A 21,655-nucleotide genomic window follows, 5' to 3' on the forward strand; every position below is an offset into this window, starting at 1 on the left:
TTGCGTCTGACTCTTTTGAGACCCCATGGACTGCAGCCTGCTAGGCTCCTGTGTCCTCCACTATCTCCTGGAGTTTGCTTAAATTTGTCCTTTGAGTTGGTGATGCTCTCTAATCATCTCATCTTCTGTCATCCCCTTCTCCTTTTGCCTCCAATCTTTCCCAGCATCAGGGTCTTTTCCAGTGAATTGGCCTCTTTGCATCACTTGGCCATAGTATTGGAGCTTCAGCTACAGCATCAGTCCTTTCAATGAATATTCAGGGTTGATTTCCTTTAGGATTGACTGCTTTGATCTCCTTGCAGTCCAAGGGACTCTCAAGAGTCTTCTCCAGCACCACAGTTTGAAAGCATCGGTTCTTCAGTGCTCAGCCTTCTTTATGGTCCAACACTCACATCTGTACATGGTACTGGAAAAACATAGCTTTGACTCTATGAACCTTTGTCAGCAAAGTGATATTTCTGCTTTTAAATACACTGTCTAGGTTTGTCATAGCTTTGCAACATGTATGGGATGCAAAAAAAAAACAACAAAAACAAACCAGATCATTCATTGATCCTAATTTGAATGAGATGAGCATACAGCAGAGGAAAAACATATACATATATACTTACATGGAGAAGGAAATGGCAACCCACTCCTGTATTCTTGACTGGAGAATCCCATGGACAGAGGAGCCTGGCGGTCTACACTCCATGGGGTCGCAAAGAGTCGGACACGACTGAGCAACTAACACACACACACACACACATACTTACCAATAATAGGCTATGAGACAAAAGTGGTTATTGACACAGGATAAGCAGTTTGGAGGAGACAGCATCTGTCTGGCCAGCAGAGAGGACACTATCTAGATGGTGGCACCTCTTCTCTGGAGCAGGTAAATGGGGTGAGGCCAGATCACCTTGGGGAATCATCTTCTCTCAAGATGGTGACAGTTGACGTTCTCCTCAAAGCATGTGCTCTTGCCATCACACTTCCCACAACTCTTTTTTCTTTCAAACCTAATAGCTAAGTAACTTCCTGTTACAGGTAACACCATGGACAAATTGTCAGTCACAGAGGAGACAGGTAGTGAGTAAATAAGATGGGGCTCTTCGGTTAGACTGCTCTGGCTTCCAATTTTATGTTGCCACCTTCTAGCTTCTAGACTCTTGAGTAAATTACTTAACTCTTCTAAGCCTCAGTTCTCTCATCTGTAAAAGGGCTCAGTAACCCAGTGTCAGAGCCCAGGAGGATTACACAGAAATCAGGTAGCATTTCTCCCATACTTTGTATGTGTTTTTCTATACTTAGTGGCTCAGTCCTCTTTGCAATCCCATGGACAGAGGGGCCTGGAGGGCTACAGTCCATGGGATTTCCCAGGCAAGAATACTGGAGTGGGTTGCCATTCTCTTCTCCAGGAGATCTTCCTGATCGAGGGATCTAACCCTACTTTCTTTACACAGAAAAAAGGCACTCAACTAAGTTAAGAAATTTAACATGGGATTGGATGCAGCTTAAAAGAGAAAAGGAAATTTTCCAGAAAGCCCTTCATGGAAGATCTAGATCTTCCCGATGGTTCTGAAGGATCTCAGAGTCTCGATCTACCTTGGCTAATATTTAGCCTATGATTTATTAATTATTTAAATGTCCTCTGCCTTAGGCTTTACACAACAAAAAGTATAATGCAGTTACTTGCACTTTGGTGACTTTAAGGTATGAGAAAGTCTTAAATGGGATATTAAGTCCTGCCAATAAGTGTGTATAAAAGTAGGGTTGATACACACAAATGTCTGGATGGTACTGTTTGTGTGAAAGTTGCTTAGCTGTGTCCAACTCTTTGCGACCCCATGGACTATACGGTTCATGGAATTCTCCAGGCCAGAATACTGGAGTGGGTAGCCTTTCCCTTCTCTAGGGGATCTTCCCAACCGAGGGATCAAACCCAGGTCTCCCGCATTGCAGGTAGATTCTTTACCATCTGAGCTACCAGGGATGCCCTGGTACTGTTTGGGGGCTGCCTTTCTCGAGGATATGTTGGGAAAATGCTGTGTCTGGCCACCTGGCACTGGGCTTGTCCCCAGTACTATGGTCTGAGCCCTTTCTGGCTGGAGAGACACAGGGATGGGGCTCATGTGTGGTGGTTTCTGTGAACTGGCTGGAGCACATACTGGCTGGTTGGCCCCTGGAGGTGCCCACTCTTGGTTTTCAGTTCTGGGAGAATGGGCAGGGGGCAGAGGAGTAGCACTAGGGGGATTTGGGGGCAGCAGCCTCTGCCCACCAGTCTGGAGGTATGTCTTGTTTTAATAGCAGACAACCTGAGTCGAGCCTACTTTCCATATGCCAGCCCTATATAGGACACCTGTCAGGACTCTTCTTTGATAATGTCCCTTATGCTTTGTGAATACTACAGTCTAGATGCCTGGCTCTGGCCCTCCCCCTTCATAGTGCAGACAAGCCCGTGGCCACGGCCTCAGAGAAACCAGCCTTAGGAAAACTCCTTCACTGTAAGATGGTCTTCAGCCTACAAGTTAGACTCTGTTATCACAATCTCCTTCATGTGTTTCTTCAACGGTATTTCTTTTTTTGGTGGGTTGTCTTTTGCGGCTTGAGGAATCTTAGTTTCCTGAGTAGGGAATTGAACCCTGGACCCCTGGCACTGAACCACTGGACTGAGCCAGGGAATTCCCTTTAACCATATTTCCTTAGAGGAGATGTTAAAATAAGTGCTGCTGCTGCTAAGCTGCTAAGTCACTTCAGTCGTGTCTGACTCTGTGCGACCCCATAGACAGCAGCCCACCAGGCTCCGCCGTCCCTGGGATTCTCCAGGCAAGAACGCTAGACTATTGATATTATGTGTAGAATAGAAAACTAATGAGAACCGACTGTCTAGCACAGGGAACTCTACTCAGTGCTCTGTGTTGACCTAAATGGAAGGAAATCAAAAGAAAGGGGATTTATGTGTATGTATAGCTGATTCACCTTGCTGCACAGCAGAAATTAATACAACATTGTAAAGCAACTATATACTCCCATAAAAATTAATTTATAAAAGAGATATGTTAGCACTAGAATTCCACCTGTGATGATATAGGAAAGGTTTGTGTGTCAGTTTTTGTTTTAGCCTGATTTCCTTTGCCTCTTTTTAGAAGCTATTTTATTTTAGGAAGCGTCCCCTCTCCCAACCCTGAGTCAAAATAAAAAGCCTCAGACTGAGCCCATCAAGTGTGAGGTCATTTCTAGTTTTAATCCTGCAAAGAGCGAGCCTGACCCACCCATGCCAACCTCCAGGCCTGACCCTTTGCCCCGGTGGCCCACTTCAGGGACCGTAGTACTTGTCACGTGAAGGCCTTTAATGAGCTGCAGAAACTGATAAGAGAAAGCTGTCGACAGCAGCTTGGAGGGTTTTCTGAGGCTCTCATGACACCCATTTCTCCGTACCACGTGTTTGTCCTCTTCACTCATATCATATTGATATAATATCCTCATATCCATATTAAGTATCTGCCAAAAACACTGACACCGTGTCCAACCATGGAAGCACGCTTCCAATTTTGAACAGTTTATACACTTTTAAAACTCTTGGACTTCCCTGGTGGATCAGTGGATTAGAATCCACCTGCCAACGCAGGGGACCCAGGTTCAATCCCTGGTCGTGGAAGATCCCACATGCCAGGAAGCAACTAAGCCCACACCCCACAGCTACTGAACCTGTGCTCGAGAGCCTGGGAATCACAGCTACTGAGTCCACACACACTAGAGCCTGTGCTCCACAATAAGAGAAGCCACCACTATGAGAAGGCCACGCACCACAACTAGAGAGTAGCCCCTGCTTGCATAACTAGAGAAAAAGCCCATGCGGCAATGAAGACCCAGCACAACCAAAAATAAATACATAAATTTAAAAATACAATAAAACTCATTCTCCTTTTTCTAGGCCTTACAGGGGAAGATGGTGGGAGTGCATGGATAAATGAAATCCCACTTTTTGCTTATCCATCTAGCCCGGGGCGGGGTCTGTGCAGGTGGTTGTGGGAAAGTTTGGATTACAATTTCCTCCAGTTTGCAGGGAGCTGTAGCCAGGACTGTGAGCCCCACGGTAAATGTCAGCGCTGCACAGAAGCCACAGAGAGCTAATGGCCCATTGTTGGTGCCTGTCACGTGGTCTCCTTGGGGGCCGGGCCCTCTCTAGACAGAGGCCTGGGTCTTGGCAGCAGCCCCTCAGCTGCCACTGGCAGGGACTCCTGGGGACACAGGCACTTCTGTGTCCCCTCCCCGCCCTCCCCCGCCACGGACTGAGAGACTGACCCAGAATCCGCACAGCTTTCTACTCGAACCTTTTGTGCCTGAACAATGGTTAACTATGGCTCTCCGCAAACCCCAGAGGCAGCTCCTTTCACAGTGGGATTTCCTTCCCTGTGGGTTTTCCCAGCTGTCTTTGTCTGAGGTCGTGCCTAACAGATGTTTGTGGGCTTGGAGAGCCTTCTGTAAAGCCAGTGACAACGAGACCTGGGGGTCCTTCCGGGAAAACTGTGACCGAGGCACTTCCGGGTTCAGCTGAGGCTCATAAACGTATAACCCTCAGTTGCTCAGTTATGTCTGACTGTGTGAATCCATGGACTGTAGCCCACCAGGCTCCTCTGTCCATGGGATTCTCCAGGCAAGAATACTAGAGAGGGTTGCCATGCCCTCCTTCAGGGAATCTTCCTGACCTGAGGATCGAACACCGTGTCTCTTAAGTCTCCTGCACTGGCAGTCAGGTTCTTTACCACTAGCGCCACCAACCAGGAAAGCTCCCTGCTAAGGGTAGCAGACCACTTTCAGGGAGATTCAGGAGATGGCTTCTGGTGCAGTCGGATGGAGATAGAAATCAAATTCCGAGAATTCCTCTTTTGGAGGCCTCCTGCAAGCTTACAAAGAACTCCAAAAGCATGTGAAATATGAAACCGCAGAGTAAGAGTATTGTTTTTTTAACCAACACAATAAACTTGATATATCCCAAATAGTCATCCTTCAGAAGTGTTCCCCAGGAATCAGAGAACTCACTTCGACTGTAATTTCACTGCTTCACACATAATTCGAACTCCTCCTTTGGAATTATTTCCCTAGAAAATCAGTTTGATGATTAATAGTGAAACCATTGTAAACCATCCAAAGGGCTAATAATGGGGCATGAGTAAGTAAAGAATCTCATAGAGTCATTAAAATATTGTTCATACAGACCACAAGACCATGCTTATGGTAATATGTGAAGTGAGAAAGGAATATGTGACTATATATTAATGATTTCAAGTTTATAAGAAAAAGTAAACCAAAGAAAGGCAATGTTAAAGAATGTTCAAACTACCACATGATTGCACTCTTCTCACACACTAGCAAACTAATGCTCAAAATTCTCTAAGCCAGACTTCAACAGTACATGCACCAAGAACTTCCAGATCTTCAAGCTGGTTTTAGAAAAGGGAGAGGAAACAGATATCAAATTGCCAACATCCATTGGATCATAGAAAAAGCCAGAGAGTTCCAGAAAAATATCTACTTCTGCTTTATTGACTATGCCAAAGACTTTGTGTGGATCACAACAAACTGTGGAAAATTCTGAAAGAGATGGGAATACCAGACCACCTGACCTGCCTCCTGAGAAATCTATATGCAGGTCAAGAAGCAACGATTAGAACTGGACATGGAACAACAGACTGGTTCTAAATTGGGAAAGGAGTACGTCAAGGCCATATATTGTCACCCTGTTTACTTAACTTATATGCAGAGTACATTATGATGAGAAATGCCGGGCTGGATGAAGCGCAGGCTGGAATCAAGATTACTGGGAGAAATATCAATAACCTCAGGTATGCAGAATACACCACTCTTATGGCAGAAAGTGAAGAGGAACTAAAGAGCCTTTTGATGAAAGTGAAAGAAGAGAGTGAAAAAGCTGGCTTAAAACTCATAGACTTTGTTTCCTTGGGCTCCAAAATCACTGCAGATGGTGACTGCTGCCATGAAATTAAAAGATGCTTGCTCCTTGGAAAAAAAGCTATGACCAACCTAGACAGCATATTAAAAAGCAGAGACATTACTTTTCCAAAAAATGTCCATGTAGTCAAAGCTTTGGTTTTTCCAGTAGTCATATATGGATATGAGAGTTGGACCATAAAGAAAGCTAAATGCCCAAGAATTGATGCTTTTGAACTGTGGTGTTGGAGAAGACTCTTGAGAGTTTCTTGGACTGCAAGGAGATCCAATCAGTCCATCCTAAAGGAAATCAGTCCTGAATATTCATTGGAAGGACTGATGCTGAAGTTGAAACTCCAATCTTTGGCCATCTGATATGAAGAACTGACACGTTGGAAAAGACCCTGATGCTGGAAAAGGATGAAGGCAGGAGGAAAAGGGGATGACAGAGGATAATATGGTTGGATGACATCACTGACTTGATGGACATGAGTTTGAGCAAACTCCAGAAGTTGGTGATGGACAGGGAAGCCTGGCATGCTGCAGTCCACAGGGTCTCAAAGAGTCGGACACGAGTGAGTGGCTGAACTGAACTGAACTGAAAGTAAATGGAAAGGAAGAAAATCCTCCCCAAAAGAGTAGTTGTATTAAGCCAGTGGAATTATATATGATTAACTTTTTTATTTCCCAAGTTTTCAGCCGTGTGATTATGTACATATGTAATAAAAAAGTATAATTTTTAAAAAGTTTTATGAAAATTATAGCCTGGGAAAAATTAGTTTAATAAGCTTAGGAGAAAATTAGTCTGATTAATTTATAATTGCACCTTACTTTGGGTAAAAGTTGCTATTATGCAGTTAATCATCTCTTCTGATTCTTTGGCTATTTCTAAAAATCAGATCTACTTTTAAAAATGGTAAAATTTGCCTCACCAGATATTTCTGTGAGAGCACGGATTCTTGCCCATTTTGTTCAGTGACATATTCCCAGGTCTTGAATGGTGCTTGCTCAATGATTATTTGCCGAATGAATGAATGGTCTGTAGGTTGTGAAATGAGCTGGAATGTAGGACAGAGAAAGGAGCTGTAGAATGAGAAGGAAAATCAGACAAGAATTGCAGGAAATGCTTTGCGGGAGTCAGCTAGATGCACCTGCCAGACTCGCCCAGACCCTTGGGTCCCCTCTGCGTCCCTGCGTCCCATCTCCATTATGCTTTTGTTTCTCAAGGCTCAACACCTGCTACTCTTCTTGGAGAACTTCTCTTGATCTGCTGGAGCTGATTTGCCTGTTAACGAAGAGCAAGGGCAGTGCCAGGAAATTCTTTCCCCCAAGAAGCCCTGTGCCCTTGACAGTGATTGTCCCCACCTCAACTCCCATTCCCCTGTGGATTTGGCTGAAACTGTGACTTTGCTGAAAATCAGACCCTTCCTTGGCTCAGAAACATGACCCAAGACAGCAATAATTCAGCAACAGCAAGAAAACATCACATCCATGAGCTGCTTCTTAGGTACCAGGCACAGCTGTACTGTGTGTCACATTATCTCATTGAAATAGGGACTGCTACTGTTCCCATTTTCACATGAGGCAACAGAGACACAGTGTGGCTAAATAACTTGCCTCTGCATTTGAAGATCTCGTCCCACCTTGAGTTGGACATTTTCGACTGTCCTCCTTGAAAGGCCTGGAACTCCTCTTGCTGGTCTTTTTTCCTGGTGGAAAGACAGACCGGTAAGAAAGCAGCAAAGACCAATCAAGCAGTGGAAAGGTTAGGAGATGAATGGAGAGTGTGGACAGATGGATCACCCCAGCTCCGTGTGGATAGAACAAACACAGAATCAGATAGTCACCAAGAAAGCCCCCACGTTTGTCAACATGAAGAGAAGAGGCAATGTTTAAGAACATGTTCGAGGCCTGGGTGCCAATGGCATGCTGAGTAGATGACAAAGACCAGGCTCCTACAGATGCTTCATTTGTGTCTTCATGGACAGTCCTTGGTCTGGTACCAAGAGACATATCTTCGGGTCTTTAAGGAGCTAAAACTGAAGTAAATATGTGATACTTGGTGCTTGTCTCCGCTGGTAAAGGTCATTTTGCTTGTGGAAGTGGGAATATTTAAATGCAGAGCTATATTAAAACCTTCTTTTGGTTTAGCAGGGGATTACGCCTGTTCACTATTTGTTGGGTTAATGAGTGGATGAATGGGTGAATGTGAATGACAGTATAATAAGGACGACATTCCTGAAGTTTCAGTCCAATTCAACACACGTCGAGGACTTGTATGGTGATGGAGCCATCAGCTGTGTAGGGGATGGATGCAAAAGTAAAGGGAGGAAATCAGACAAGCCTCAACAGGACTGTTGAGCCCAGATAGACCAGATGAGAGTCCCAAGTGGCAGTAGGTGAGAGTTCCAGAGGTTCGAAGAAGAACAGGTTACACCCATTTGACAGGGAAATCAGGAAAGTAAATCTAAAGGAAGGAGAATTCAAAAATTAAGATCAGTCAAAAAACAAAAGTTTTCAGGATTGTGGTGGATTTGAACCGATCTAGTTATTTATTCTTGCCTGATTCTCCAGAGGCTGGGAACTGCCATGGGCAGAAAGGATGGTCTTGAATGTCAATCAAACAGTGGCAGCTTCAGCAACACCCTCCTCCTGGAGATGCTCTTGTCATTGGGCTTAATTACCTGTTTGAATTAGAATAGTCTTTAGTCTGGATGGGAGGGGAGGGAAGTTTGGGGGAGAATGGATACATGTATTTGTTTGGCTGAGTCCCTTGGCCTTTCACCTGAAACCATCACAATATTGTAAATCAGCTACTGTTTTGTTTAGTCACTAAGTTGTGTCGGACTCTTTGTGACCCCATGGACTATAGCCCCCCAGGCTCCTCTGTTCTCCACTGTCTCCTGGAGTTTGCTCAAATTCATGGCCATACCCCAATAAAAAATAAAAAGTTCAAGTTAAAAAAAAATAGCCTTTGAACGTATAAAAGGATATGGACTGATAACAGTTAAGGCTGCAAATGTAACCTTGGCACATGTTAGGAGGAATAAATTGAATATTACTCTGTGCCCAATTAAGCACAGAATAACAGTGTGAAAATGGAAATTTATCAGCAGCTGGATAGCTTCATCGCAAGTTAATGACAAATCTGTGCGTGGTGGATCACGTGTTTCAAAAATGGCTGACTACCTCAGCACGTCCCGTCCCACGTACATTTCGGTGAGGGGTGACCTTCCCGCTTCCCGTCAGGAGGGGCAGTTTATTTCACCACACCCTGGGAATCGGGGTGGGCCCCGGGGCTGCTTTCATCCATCAGTGGCTGTGGAATCCTGCTGTGGCAGTTCCAAGCGCAGACCTTCACCGGCCTGGCCGCTTCTGTTTCCTGCCCTTGGAAGCGCTCACAGCTGTAGTGCTCCCTGGAGACCCGGCCACCAGGCTGGGGGAAGTCCAAGTCACGCGGAGAGGCTCATGTAGGTCAGTAGCCCAGCTGAGCCACGGTCGCGGTGGCCCGCGTGAGTGGACCTCAGAAGATGTCCGGCCCAGCGAGTCCTGGGGCAACTGTAGCCCCCAGCTGACACGGTATGAGGCTGCAGCTTCATGAGAGACTCAGAGAGAGAATCACTCATCCCAATCAACTCACAGAGCCGTGAGAGGTAACAGGCCATTGTTATTTAAGCTGTTAGGTTTTGACGTGGTTTATTAGGTTGGTGCAAAATTAATTGCGGTTTTGAACTGTGAATTTTAAATCACTGTAACTAGCTCAAACACATCTATATTCATCAAAACAGGTAACATTACAATCACCATACTTCTGCCAATGAGAAATGAGTTGGTTTATCCCTGTAGCATAAAAATCCGAGCCTTGGGATTTGATGAACTCTTGGAAGGCATTCTCTGCCTCCTGCTGGTTGGGGAAGCATTTTCCCTGCAAGACGTTGTCCAGATGCTTGAAGAAGTAGTAGTCGGTTGGCGAGAGGTCGGGGCACTGTGGCGGATGAGGCAAAACTTCGTAGCCCAACTCGTTCAACTTTTGAAGCTTTGGTTGTGTGACATGCAGTTGACATTGCTGTGGAGAAGAATCGGGCCCATTCTGTTGATCAGTGCTGGCTGCAGATGACGCAGTTTTTGGTGCGTCTCATTGATTTCCTGAGCACACTTCTCAGGTGCAAAGTTTCATTAGGGATCAGAAAGCTGTAGAGGATCAGACCAGCAGCAGACCACCAAACAGTGACCATGACCATTTTTGGGCACAAGTTTGGCTTTGGGAAGAGCTTTGGAGCTTCTTCTCGGCCCAGCCACTGAGCTTGTCATCACCAGTTGTCATATAAAACCCACTTTTTGTCACACATCAGAATCCAGTCGAGAAATGGTTCATTGTTGTTGTGTAGAATGAGAAGATGACACTTCAAAAAGACAATTTTTTTGATTTGTGGTCAGCTCATGAGGCACCACTTATCGAGCTTTTTCACCTTTCCAATTTGCTTCAAATGCTAAGTGACTGTAGAATAGTCGATGTTGAGTTCTTCAGCAACTTCTTGTGTAGTAGTAAGAGGATCAGCTTCAATGATGGCTCTCCGTTTGTTGTCAACTTCTGATGGCCGGAAGAATAGGGCTGGCCACTATGCTCCTTATCCTCAAGATTCTTGTCTCCTTTGCAAAATGTCTTGAACCATCACTGCACTCACTGTAGCTTCATTAGCAGTTCCTGGGCCAAATGCCCTGTTGATATTGTGAGTTGTTGCTGCTGTTTTATGACCCATTTTGAACTCGAATAAGAAAAGTGCTCGACTTTGCTTTTTGTCTAACATCATTTCCCTAGTCTAAAATAAATATAAAATAAACAGCAAGTAATAAGTCATTAGCAAAAAAGCATAAAGCAAGAAATGTGCATTAAAAAGATGTATAACATAACCACATTTATTTAAGAATGTATTCCAATATCAAACAGCAAAATTCAACAATGCAAAACCACAATTGCTTTTGTACTAACCTAATATTAAAACTCAACAATGGATATTTGGAACACCAAGATGAGGGGCTAGACTATGGGCCAAGGAGAGCTGTCAGTGCAGGCCTGTGCTCGTGAAGGGGGTGGGGTGGTGGAATGTGAGTGGTCAAGTGACATCTGACCCCACTAAGGGCAAGACATCCCAGGGTAAACGCCTGGTGTGGAGGTGGCTGAGAGGGGCAGGAGGCTGGATTCTGGCTGTTACCTAAAACCTCAGCTTTGTTGCCTGTGTACTTCCCTTGTGGCTCAGCTGGTAAAGAATCCACCTGCAATGCAAGAGACCTGGGTTCAATCCCTAGGTTGGGAAGACCCCCCTGGAGAAGGGAAAGGCTACCCAGTCCAGTATTCTGGCCTGAAGAATTCCATAGACTGTATAGTCCATGGGGTGGCAAAGAGTCGGACATGAGTGAGCGACTTTCACTCACTCACTTGTCGCCTGTAAAGTGGAGCTAAATCTTTATAGGATGTGATGAGGACTAAAGAAGGTGATGTAAATGAAGATAAGTCACACTCTATGAACCTCCCCCATCATAAGGTGTCATCATGACTTCCTACAGGTGGTTGGTATATTTGTTAGTATCTGAAGATGACACATCCCGGCATTCCACGTGGCTTGTCATGAATGAGTTTCTCCTTGGAAAGATCTGCTCATAGAAACTACAAGAAGCAATTTTGTAAAATATTTATTTGTTTGGCTGCACCGGGTCTTAGTTGCAGCACATGGGATCTAGTTCCCTGCCCTGGAATTGAACCTGGGCCCCCTGCACTGGGAGCACAGAGTCTTAGCCACTGGACCACCAGGGAAGTCCTCTAAAATGCCTCATAGCAATTTTGTTTGTTTATCTCTTTGGCTGCACCGTGCAGCTTGCGAAATCTTAGTTCCCTGACCAGAGATCCAATCCCTGCCATGGCAGTGAGAGTACTGAGTCCTAACCACTGAACCACCAGGGAATTTTCAATTCTTAAACCATAATCATATAACCCTGTAAGGGGTCCTGTAAACTTCTCCTCATTCATTCATTCATTCAGTTATTTGTTCACTTATTAAAAAATTACTTGAGTACCAATTATATGCCAAATAGTGTTGTTTGGACTGGGCATAAAGCAGTGAACGAAACGCAAAACCCCTTCCCTCTTGGGGCCTGCAGTATCAGTGTTCATGGTAATACATGGCCAACAGTTTTAAATTACTGGCAGCAATGTGGTGTGGTGGTTACTTGCATGTGTTCCGGGGTCAGATCAACCTTGGTGCACATTCTGACTCCATCACTTAACAACTGCAAGACTGTGGGCAAGTCACTTCAGCTTTCTGTGTTTCTCAGTTTCTCTCTCTGCAAATTCAGTATCGTCGTCATCATCATCCCTATTTCATAGGGTTGTTATGACAATCGAAGGAGTTAATGCATGTGAAGGATGTGGAACAGTGACACACAAAGTAAGCTGTGTTCCAGTAAATATTATTAATTGTTGTTGTTATTATCATTACTTTGTTTCAGTTGGAAAATCGCTTTGCTATATCTCTTCTTGTTTTGTGATCAATGATAGTACACTCTCAATTCAATGTCCTTCTTTTCTGTGGAAAGAGGGACAGTAGATTGTTCATGATATTCATTTTACCTGCTAAAGTGGTCCATGGCATGCAAGGTTGAGAAATTTGATCTAATTTAGCTCCATAAACCTACAGATTCTGTTAGCAATGGTTGGCTCAGTATTTGAATCTAAGATCACCTTTTTATTGATCTTCCTGGGGATAACACCCTAGGAATATCAAAAGGTAATCAGTGAATTTAGTGAAAGCAAGGGGAGCCTGGACTACAGTGCCCAGTGGACCCTATTCACACTGCAGTCTAGGTGGGAGTCTAGGTGGTTGGTGTCCACTGGCCCACAATACATAGGGTGTCCTCTGGAGTTGTGACATTGAGGCCTTAGTGGACCTAGTCTAAAATGTCAAGGAAAGCATGACTGACATACTTCCTCAAGAAATGAAGGCAGTTTTAAAAAGGAAGTAAAGTTAGACTCTCATATAAAGCTGAGTGTCGAAGAATTGAAGCTTTTGAACTGTTGTGTTGGAGAATACTCTTGAGAGTCTCTTGGACTGCAAGGAGATCAAACCAGTCAATCCTAAAGGAAATCAGTCCTGAATATTCATTGGAAGGACTGATGCTGAAGTTGAAACTCCAATCCTTTAGCCACCTGATGTGAAGAACTAACTCATTGGAAAAGACCCTGATGCTGGGAAAGATTGAAGGTGGGAAAAGGGGACGACAGAGGATGAGATGGCTCCAGGAGTTGGTGATGAACAGGGAAGCCTGGCATGCTGCAGTCCACGGGGTCACAAAGAGTTGGACACAACTGAGCAACTAAACTGAAAGTGAGACTCTAAAGGTCATGGAGCTAGCTGTATTAGTGAAAAAATGATGAAAAACTCAAGTAAGAGGGTTTCTATTATGTAAAATCCCAAGGCAAGCAGTTCAGAGTGGTTATGGCATCAACATTGTTATCAGGTGTGTGGGTTCCTTTTTCTTCTACCACCTGCAGAGTGGGGCCTTGTTTCTCAATGTTTACCTCTAGATACAAAAGGACTGCTAGAACTCCAGTGATCATGTCCCCATTCCAGGCAGGAATAAGGAAGCATAGAGGGAAACAACCAAAAGCGCCTTTACTAGCTGAGTCAGTCTCTCTTTTAGAAACTTTTCCAGGGACTCTGTCAGTGGTCTCATTGAACATTTTAGACTGGAGAAACTCTCCCTAGGGTGCTGTGTTGGGAAGAACTGTGGTGAACCTTCTGTGATGAGGTTGAAGACTTCAGGGGGGCTGCAATGAAAGCCCTATGTTGACTGACACTTTGCCCTCTAAGCTCCTTTGAAGTCAAAACCCATCAGATATAATACAAAATATCTGATGCACTTAATTATCATGACACTTCAAGTTTCCAAAGTGGGGAATCTTTTCTCTGATTTCAAATAAAAGTCATACATATTTAAACAGTCTTTGCTTTCCCTTCTTCTCTCGTTTCCTCCCACCCGTCCTCCTACCTCATCTCCGAACCTGAATTCCTGGATTAATTTTTAATAAAGATAGTTCAGGGAAGAATTTTAGCGTCAATAATTTTTTAAAGTTGCTATAATTCAATAGTGGGTTGCTTTATACCTTCCACCTCTGGCATTTCAGATAATGTTTTGCGAAAGTTCTTTGTGTGAATTTTATAACATGAAGCCAAAAAAGTTAGTAGTTCTTCTGAATGAGTCCAGGACTTTCAAGTTTTGATCCTGATGAAGTCAATCACTTTATTTATTTAATTAGAATTTACATAAACTTTATCACTAAGAGAATTTTAGGTAATTCACAAAATTAGGCATGATTAAAAATAAAAGTGTTAGGCTTAAAAACAAAATGGATTTTTGAAAGGCAATTATTTTCCATTCCTCTGACTTGTGAAAAGGAAAACACAAGCTGATGCTTCTTTGACATCATACTGTATTGAAATGTAATGAATATTTGCCAAGTAGTTTGAGATTTACCCTGAAAGTTATTATAAGCTTTAAGTGTCATTGCTATCCCTGGTGGCTCAGACAGTAAAGAATCTGCTTACAATGCAGGAGACCCGGGTTTGATCCCTGGGTTGGGAAGATGCCCTGGAGAGGAAATGGCAACCCACTCCAGTATTCTTGCCTGGGAAATCCCATGCACTGAGGAGCCTGGTGGGCTATTGTCCATGGGATCACAAAAGTGTCAGACATTACTGAGTGACTAACAACACTTAGCATTTGCATCCTCCCTCTGATTTAATGTGAACTGTAGGCAAAATCTTTAGATTCAAGGGACAAATAACTTCTTAATATAATTACATACCCTGGCTTTTACTCTATTCAGTAAGCAATTACAGAAGTGAATACAACGTGTGCTAACATATGCAATAGACACTAAAGATGGATTTTGTTTCTTTCTTGATGATCCTTCTCATGAACACTTTTTTAAAAAGGTGCTAATGTGACAGCCTTGAGCTGGAAGCCTGGCTGGCTCCTTAGAGAGGAGTTATTCAAGCCAACCAGTGTTTGCATTGCCCTCCTAGTATATCTTTAAAGGTTCTGGGCACAAAAAAGATCCTTCTAAGATATCATCTCTTGCTGGCACTGCAAGTAGAACAATTAATGGTGTTTATGGATGAAGAGCATCCCACAGGAAACTGGTCCAAAGGGTCAGTTCTAGTCTCTATTTCATCACTAACTGGCTGTGAAAGGCATTCAGTCTTGTCCGACTCTTTGTGACCCCATGGACTATGCAGTCCATGGAATTCTCTAGGCCAGAATACTGGAGTGAGTAGCCGTTCTCTTCTCCAGGGGACCTTCCCAACCCAGGGATCAAACCCAGGTCTCCCGCATTGCGAGCGGATTCTTTACCAGCTGAGCTATTGGCTGTGGTGTCTTGAAAAGGTCGCTTAGATCTCTCTGGATCTTACTTTTCTCATGTATGAACTGCAATGGTCTCTTCCAGCTTCGTTAATGTATAAACTTATGAAACACTGAACTTGATTCATTCTCTCTGAGACCCATGAGCCCCAGCATGAGGACAGTCTGGGCCATCTCTTGTTCCCTGTGATGTGACATGGTTAGTGTATTTCATGACAACAATTTTCTTCTGGTTTGTGATCAGCATGAATCAATGATTAACACTTAGGTCAGCCCAATTCTGTGGTATCTTAAATATAGCACGTAAAAAATAACTGCCATTTGGTAAACAGGTATAAAACGTATTTTAAAAAATCTATTGGCAGTTCTCTGGTGGTCCAGTGGTTGAGAGTCTACCAGCCAATGCAGAGGACATGGGTTTGATCCTTGGTCCGGGAAGATCGCCCACGCCGTGGAGCAACTAATCCCATGGGCCACAACCACTGAGCCCACACGCTGTAGATCCTGTGCTCTGCAACAAGAGAAGCCACCACAATGAAAAGCCCTTGCACAGCAACTAGAGAAAGCTCAAGTAGAGCAGTGAAGACCCAGTGCAACCAAAAATAAAAATCTATTAATAGATGGAGGGAAGAAATGGGTGGAGATGGGGAAGAAGTGGGCAGTACAGAATTGTTATTTTTTTTCATATTAGCTAATCTCTGCTTATGAAAGGCAAAACTGGTTCCTGATTAAACCACATAGATTCAACACTCAATCTGTGGATACATTTTATAGATTTTTTTAAAAGTGAGATTGCAAATGGAGTGAGATTCTCCAGATGTAACTGGAAAAATGAACTAGTTGTGTTTTAAATCACAGAGATTAAAAATCATCAAATGGTTTCGTCTCTGTTATTAGTGCATCTGTTACTGGGTTTTGGTTAGTGGAGATTACTCATAGCTTGTGAGTGTTTGAGGAAGGAGGTAGATGAAATGTTGTTTATTTATTTTTTTAACCCGCGAGAAGTTTCTGTAAACATATGGCCTCCTTAAAATCTCCGTGCATGTGTGCTAAGCCACTTCAGTCGTGTCCGACTTTTTGTGACCCTAGGGACTGTAGCCGGCCAGGTTCCTCTGTCCATTGGGATTCTCTAGGCAAGAATACTGAAGTGGGCTTCTGTGACCTCCTCCAGGATATCTGATGAAAATCTCCAGGGCTACAAAAAAAAGCATTGGAATTTGTGGGAGATTATGGGCACACCTCCCCCTACTGGGCACCGTTTGAAACTGCTTACTTGTGTGGTCCCAGCTGACAAAGATGTGCGAATGGGGGATGGTGGTGGTGTTGAGTCGCTGTGTCCCACTCTCTGTGACCCCATGGACTGTAGCGCGCCAGGCTTCCCTGTCCTTCACTATATCCATGAATTTCCTCAAACTCATGTCCATTGAGTCAGTGATGGTATCCAATCATCTCATCCTCTGTCGCCCCCTTCTCTTCCTGCCCTCCATCTTTCCTAGCATCAGGGTCTTTCTTTTCCAATGAGTTGGCTTTTCTTATCAGGTGACCAAAGTATCGGAGCTTCAACTTCAGCATCAGTCCTTCCAATAAGTATCCAGGGTTGATTTCCTTTAGGAATGACTGGTTTGATCTCCTTGCCGTCCAAGGGATTCTCAAGAGTCTTTTCCAACACCATAATTTGAAAGCAATTCTTCAGCGTAGAAGATTCCTATGGAGACAGAGACCTTGGAATTCTAACTTTTGTTCAGGAGGTGGGGAGAATAATGACAGGAGTGTGTGTGTGTTTGTTTCCTACCAGACAGGAAAAACATCATTGAAAAAGGCATGGGACTCAGGGGACACACTAATTTAATTGGAGAAGAGGTATTATATATAACAAATCATGTGTATTCAGCTAGAGAGCTAGGTTGGAGCTAGATGTCTAAGGTTTCCAGCAACCAGCTGCAAAATGGGGAGTCACTGAAGCTAATTGTGAGTGGAGAAATTCACTTGTTTATTTCTCTGATCAGCAGTCGTTTTTAGGCCATGTCCCATCTGCTTGCACCTGTTGGCTAAATGCTGTACACAAGCATCTAGATCGATCCCAATCTCATTTGGATCCTGACCTCAAGCAGCTTAGAGTCTAGTAGTTGAAATTAGATAAGTAGCTAAGTAACTGTAACACAAACTAGTAAGTAACTGCTGCATCCCATGAAGTAAAACTAGGAAGGAAAAGGGCTTACTTTCAGCAGTGGACTAGGGCAAAGTTTAATAGAAGACTGTCATATGGAAGGGGAAATTTATCTTGGCAGTGAGGATGTCCTGGAGACTGGAGTGAGAGAAGCCAGTTAGAAGTTACCAAATTTTTGTATATCATATCTTATACTGAAGATATATAATTTCATAATGAAAGTGAAAGTGTTAGTCGCTCAGTCGTGTCTGACTCTGAGACCCCATGGACTTTAAGCCCATCAGGCCCCTCTGTCTATGGAATTCTCCAGGCAAGAATACTGGAGTGGGTAGCCATTCCCTTCTCCAGGGGATCTTCCAGACCCAGAAATTGAACCTAGGTCTCCTGCATTGCAGGCAGGGTCTTTACCGTCTGAGCGACCATAATGTAACAATTTAGATTACTTGTCTGTATGGACTGGGCTTCCCCGGTGGCTCAGATGGTAAAGAATCTGCCTGCAGTGCAGGAGATCTGGGTTCAATTCCTGGGTTGGGAAGATCCCCTGGAGAATGGAATGGCCACCCACTCCAGTATTCTTGCCTGGAGAATTCCACGGACAGAGGAGCCAGGTGGGCTACAGTCGGTGGGGTCATAGTGTTAGACATGACTGAGCTACTAACACTTGCACTTGCATGTGTATGGACTGAATGTGGATAAACCAGCTGTGGTATATTCATAGAATGGAATACTATTCAACTATAGAAACAAACAAACTACTGTCCTGATTTATACAGCAATATGGGTGAATCTCCTGGACATCATTCTGACTTTATTTTATCTTTTAATTGAAGTATAGTCGACATACGATATTTAATTTCTGGTGTACCATATAGTGATTCAATATCATACACATTGTGAATTGATCAGCACAAGTCCAGTTATCATCCGTCACCATACAAAGTTGTTACAGTGTTGACTTTGTTCCCTGTGCTGTGTGTTCCATCTGAGTGACTTATTTATTTTTATAACTGGTGGTTTGTACCTTAATCTTCTTCACCTGTTTGACCCAACATCTACCTTCCCTCTCTTCTAGCAACCACCAGAGAATCTGTATCTATGAGTCTGTGATGGTTTTACTTTGTCTTATAGACTCCACATGTGCATGAAATCATGTGGTATATTAGTCTTTGTCTGACTTATCTCACTTAGCATAATAGGTCTACGTCCATCCATGCTGTTGAAAATGGCAAAGTTTCACTCTTTTTTATGGCCAAGTAATATTCCATGGTGTATCTGTACCACATCTTCGGTATCCACTCATCTGCTGATGAGCCTTTAGGTTGTTTCCATTTCTTGGCAATAATAAATAAGGCTGCAGTGGACACTGAGGTGTGTATATCTTTTTTGAATTAGTGTTTTTTTTTTTCTGCAGAAAAATATTCAGAATTGGAATTGTTAGATTGTATGGTAGTTTTAATTTTAGTCTTTTTGAGGAAGCTCCATATGGCTTTCCATAGAAACTGCACCAATTTACATCCCCACCAACAGTGCACAATGAGTTTTCTTTTCTCCACTTCCTCACCAAGACTTCTTTGTTGTCTATTTGATAATAGATATTCTGGTAAGTGTGAGGTGACATCTCACTGTGGTTTTGATTGTATTTTCCTGATGACTAGTAGTGTTAAGCACTTTTCATGTGTCTGTTGGTCATCTGTAAGTCTTCTGTGGAAAAAAAGTCTATTCAGGTCCTTTGCCCGTTTTTCAGTTGGATTGTTTTTCTTCTTCTTTGATATTGAGTCTTGTGAGTTCTTTATATCTTTTGAATATTAATCCCTTATCAGATGTATAATTTGCAAATATCTTCTCCTGCTCAGTAGGTTGCCTTTTCATTTTGTTGCTGCTTTCTGTCACTATGCAAAACCTTAATTTGATATAGTCCCATTTATTTTTCTGCTTTTGTCTCCCTTTCTTGAGCAGACAGATAAAAAAAAATACTGCTAAGATCAACACCCCTGACAATATTCTGAACAAGAGAATTTGGACAGAGAAGTGAGAAGACTATGATTCTGTTTATTTGATGAAATTCTTTTTTTAAGATATGTGATTGTTTGGCTGCACTGGGTCTTAGTTGTGGCACATGGCATATTTTTTAGTTACAACATTTGAACTCTTAGTTGTGGCATGTGGGATCTAGTTCCCTGACCAAGGATTGAATCTGGGCCCCTTCCTTGGGAGCTTGGAGTCTTGTCACTAGACTACTAGAGAAGTCCCTTGATGAAATTCTTGAACAGACAAATTGATATTGGTGGAATTCAGATCAGTGATTGACTAGGGTGTGGGGAAGGAGGTATTGACTGAATGCTGACCAAAACAGGGAAACTCTCTGAGGAGATATTGTGTATCCTCTCCAGGAGATGGTGAAGGACAGGGAAGCCTGGTGTGCTGCAATCCATGGGGTCGCAGACAGTTGAACACAGCTGAGCAACTGAACAACAACAAAAATGTGGCATTGGTTACATGATTGAACACATTTATGGAATTCATCTGTTTCCACTTGAAATACATGAAATTTTATTGTGTGTAAATTATACCACAATGAAAGTGAAAGTTAGTTGCTAAGTCGTGTCTGACTCTTTGCAAACCTATGGACTGTAGCCCCCCAGGTTCCTCTGTCCGTGGAATTCTCCAGGCAAGAATATTGGAGTGGGTAGCCATTCCCTTCTCCAGGGGATTTTCCCGACCCAGGGATCGAACCCAGGTCTCCTGCATAGAAGGCAGATTCTTCACCATCTGAGCCACAAATTAAGAAATGCTGAAGCATAGGAAGTTACTAGGTCAGCAAGGTACTTGTGATTTGTTACTTCTAAATTGTGTTAATTAATAATTAAAATGTAGCTTACTTTAATAAAGTAAATAAACGCACTTTAACAAGGAATTGTGGCTTTATTCAAAACAAAACAAAAAGAGACATGGTGAACAGAATGAGTTACTCTTACATATTCCTGAAGGGTGAATGGAGAGAAGGGGGTCAAGGGAATACTAAAAACAATAATGACTGGAGAATTTTCCAAAACTGATGAAAGACATGAATCTACAGAAAGCATAACATGCACCAAGTATGGATAAGTAAAAATGTGCTGTTCCATTGATAGATTTTATCTACCACAGAAAAATAAATTTCTACTAAATTAAGTGAATTTCAGTGGAAATAAAGAAAAACTAACAAAACTAGAAGAACTGAGACAACCAAGTTACAATAAGGAGTTTTTCAAAGCTTGATCAATCATTTTTCCAATTAAACTTTTCTAATTCTTCTTCGATCTGCCCAAATTTTGATCATTCTTGGTGCTTTTATTTAAAAACCAGAGTTAGGTTTTCTTTGACCACTAAAAAAAAAAAAAAAAATTACATTTTCAAATGAAGCTGGAACAAGAACTGTGAAATAGTAAAGGGAGTTGCAGTAGGTCTGAAGAGCAGTTTGATTTGTCATTTCAGTGCAAATTGAAAGAAAATTCTTTGATAGGCAGAATTTCCCATAAAGTCATGCTCATAGAAATGAGTACAGTGAAGTTACTTTTTTCCTTCAGTATTCAGGTAAGCTCCTTGTACAATAGGAAGTATGTTGCAGAAAAGAAACTGAGATAAAAGACCACAAGTAGGTTTGAAGCTGCTTAAAAATAGAATAAGGAAATCTTACCATGGGTTAGTGGTAATAGAAATCATTTACTTTGAACATCTGATTTTATTAACCTGTAATCATTTACATAATAATCTGCTTAAGCCATGAATTCAGAGATGTTCCTCTCATGCATTCAGATTTTAGGAATACTTGTGTCTTCTGTAAATAGATAAGGACTAGAAGATAGAGATTAAGAGAGAGCCATAAATTCAGATGCAAACTACCTTCCTTTATTCTTGCTTGTGTCTATCCTTGTCCTTATTCATTCCTGCCATTGGCAGAGAGCCCAGAAACCACAGGTTCAGTTATGAAGCAAATTCCTTACTGATGACTCCAGGAAGGGATTTTGCTTATGTCTAAGCTGGGAGAAATGTGGTAATTTCCATTCATCTGTTCAAAAGCTCTGTGGGGATTACAGTACCAATCGAGGTCATTCAGCATTCCAAAAGGGAGATGATTGCCCACTTTTCCCTAAGACA

The 21,655-nt window shown here is 42.8% G+C and overlaps 1 long non-coding RNA gene across 1 annotated transcript; it reads right to left on the reverse strand.

Moving 5' to 3' along the window:
* Positions 1-8,463: 8,463 nt before the first annotated feature.
* LOC145517729 (uncharacterized) lies at positions 8,464-9,525 on the reverse strand. Its single transcript, XR_014062292.1, has 2 exons — positions 9,148-9,525; positions 8,464-8,618 (listed from the first exon to the last, which is right to left on the reverse strand). It is a non-coding gene; the product is annotated as an uncharacterized LOC145517729 (long non-coding RNA).
* Between the last annotated feature and the right edge of the window lie 12,130 nt (positions 9,526-21,655).

This window comes from Giraffa tippelskirchi, chromosome 8 (genome assembly GCF_054371585.1).
Source record: "Giraffa tippelskirchi isolate mGirTip1 chromosome 8, T2T-mGirTip1v1.2.pri, whole genome shotgun sequence".
In the NCBI taxonomy this organism is placed as follows: Eukaryota; Metazoa; Chordata; class Mammalia; order Artiodactyla; family Giraffidae; genus Giraffa; species Giraffa tippelskirchi.